Genomic DNA, 3,041 nt, shown 5'->3' with positions numbered 1-3,041 from the left:
AGCTTGAACTGTTGGACTAAAAATCTCTGCTGAGAAGGAACTGTCTCTCTTTGCGCTGCTCGGATTCTGAGGGGCAAAGATTTCTAAGCATAAGCAAGGAATCCCCAGCTGCTTAGCCTGAGTTAGGCTTAATGGACACACAGAGATTGCATATTACAGCAGCTTCTATCTCCTTTTGGAACCTAAGACTGTAACTCATTGGTGTGTGTATACTGACCTACTCTAAACTTGTAAATAACTCACTTCTTTTTCTTGGTTAATAAATCTTTAATTTATTGTAGCGGTGTCTTCGGTGTGAGATCTAAGGTGCATTTGGGGTAAGTGACTGGTCATTTGGGACTGGGAGTAACCTGAATATTGTGATTTTTGGTGTAAGGGACCATCTATCACAAAGGAAGGCTTAACTTGTTGGCAAGACAGAGAGTACCCAGGCAACTGTCTGTAACTCCATGTTAAGGCTATTGTACTGCTTGAAGGGTTCACACTGATAGTTGGTTGGTGAAATCAAAGTATAGAGTCACAACCACTTTGGGAGATGTGCCCTTCTCCTTAGCAGTCTTCCCTGAGGTTGATACTCACGCTCCTTAGCCACTTCAGTCAGCCGACACATACTGTTTGTGCTTCAGTATTATTATTGCCACATTTCACAAGCACACAGCCTCCCCCGACCCCAGAAATCACCCTGCACTACAGCCAGTGAGCAACTCTGCCGATGTAACAGTGTTGCTATCTCTCATGATTTGATATCAAGTCTCATGATATTTGATGTTTTTCTCAATACACCAACTCCTGGAGTCCTGGGATTAAGTGAGAATCTCAGCTGTAAAGAACACAGCAGTTCTCAGCCTTCTGGTTACAGAGGAAACCTTGAAAACATGACCCAGGTGCAACTTAATGGCCTAGAAACCAGAAGACACAATAAACACCAAAGTACCTATTTTTGAGGCTTTTAAGCCAATCTTATGATTTTTTGAGGTCTGACTCAAAGAATTCTAGTAGATTGGTGAGGCATTACCTTTTACAAACACCATGTTGACTATTCCCCAACAAATGGTGTTTATCTAGGTGTCTGACAATTTTGTTCTTTTCTATAGTTTCAACCAGTTTGCCCGGTACTGAAGTTAGGCTTACTGGCCTGTAATTGCTGGCGTCACCTCCAGAGCCATTTTTAAAAATTGGCGGCACATTAGCTACCCTCCAAAGATAAACTGTCAGGAAGCAGATTTCGTCCTGGGGTGAGATTTCCCTCCCCACAAGGAAATTTCAGGTGATTGAGTAAAAGTTACCGAGGTAACACTGGTTGCATGTAACAAGGTCTTTCTCCTGTCTTCTTGGGCAGCAACTGCCTCTTCCTGTGGTATGGCCTAACCTCCGGGAGCCAGCTTAGTCCCAGAGCTCTTCCCTGCTGGGGTACTCCAAACAGCAAATAAAGTGGATCAATCAAGACCAACATTCATATGAGAGATGAATGCTTCCCTCTCAGGCTGTCCCAGCAGCAGGCCCTCCCTTCCCTCATGGAGGGAACTTTGGGCAGTTGTTCAGGGGGAGATTCTGCCTTTCCTCAGCTCATCTCCCTGGAACTGCCGGTAGCAGGTCTGCTCTCCTCCCTGGTCTAACACAAAATGAGCTACTCCCATGCCTTTTAGCCTTTCTCAAGCATGTCTTTTCAGACTTTAGTTCTCTGCCCCATTTTCCTGATAATTTACTTGCTGAATGTCTGGCTTCGTTTAACTCAATTTGAAATGTAGCTAGCAGTTCAGTGCATTTGGGAAGTAATCCTACTGCTTCATATAGATGTGTGTCTTTGAATTGTAGAGGTTCGGAACCAGCATTTACTATTTCCAGAATCTTTCTTTGGAGCACAATGAGAAAAACAAAACTAAAATTTTCCATTAATTTCTTTAATGCTGGAGTCTCATAAACTTCATCAGCATTTTTGCTCAGGAGAATTACTTCTGTGGGTGCCTTCATTGTGTCTGAATACTGAATCTGAGAGGAAGGAGTGATTCATATTGGTTGTTGATCAATTGTGTAGTCAATTGCTTGACCAAGCTTTCATTTGTTATGAAATGGGTTCAAGAGGCCAAATAAACAATATCAGGTTTACTGCTCTAACCCCATAATAAAATAGCACAGGAAACACTCACAAACAAGTGCTAGTAGAATGTTCCCAAATCCTACTGCAGTTCTCCTGTATTAGGACTTTCCAAATGAAATATTAGCATTTTCCTCCAGTATCAGAGGGGTAGCCGTATTAGTCTGAATCTGTAAAAAGCAACAGAGGGTCCTGTGGCACCTTTAAGACTAACAGAAGTATTGGAGCATAAGCTTTCGTGGGTGAATGCCCACTTCATCAGACGCAAGTAATGGAAATTTCCAGAGGCAGGTATAAATCAGTATGGAGATAACGAGCTTAGTTCAATCAGGGAGGGAGAGGTGCTCTGCTAGCAGTTGAGGTGTGAACACCAAGGGAGGAGAAACTGCTTCTGTAGTTAGATAGCCATTCACAGTCTTTGTTTAATCCTTATCTGATGGTGTCAAATTTGCAAATGAACTGGAGCTCAGCAGTTTCTCTTTGGAGTCTGGTCCTGAAGTTTTTTTGCTGTAAGATGGCTACCTTTACATCTGCTATTGTGTGGCCAGGGAGGTTGAAGTGTTCTCCTACAGGTTTTTGTATCTTGCCATTCCTAATATCTGACTTGTGTCCATTTATCCTCTTGCGTAGTGACTGTTCAGTTTGGCCAATGTACATAGCAGAGGGGCATTGCTGGCACATGATGGCATATATAACATTGGTGGACGTGCAGGTGAATGAGCCGGTGATGTTGTAGCTGATCTGGTTCGGTCCTGTGATGGTGTTGCTGGTGTAGATATGTGGGCAGAGTTGGCATCGAGGTTTGTTGCATGGGTTGGTTCCTGAGTTAGAGTTGTTATGGTGCGGTGCGTGGTTGCTGGTGAGAATATGCTTAAGGTTGGCGGGTTGTCTGTGGGCGAGGACTGGCCTGCCTCCCAAGGTCTGTGAAAGTGAGGGATCATTATCC

This window comes from Emys orbicularis, chromosome 1, assembly GCF_028017835.1.
Source record: "Emys orbicularis isolate rEmyOrb1 chromosome 1, rEmyOrb1.hap1, whole genome shotgun sequence".
Classification (NCBI taxonomy): Eukaryota; Metazoa; Chordata; order Testudines; family Emydidae; genus Emys; species Emys orbicularis.
This window is presented reverse-complemented; position numbering follows the sequence as displayed.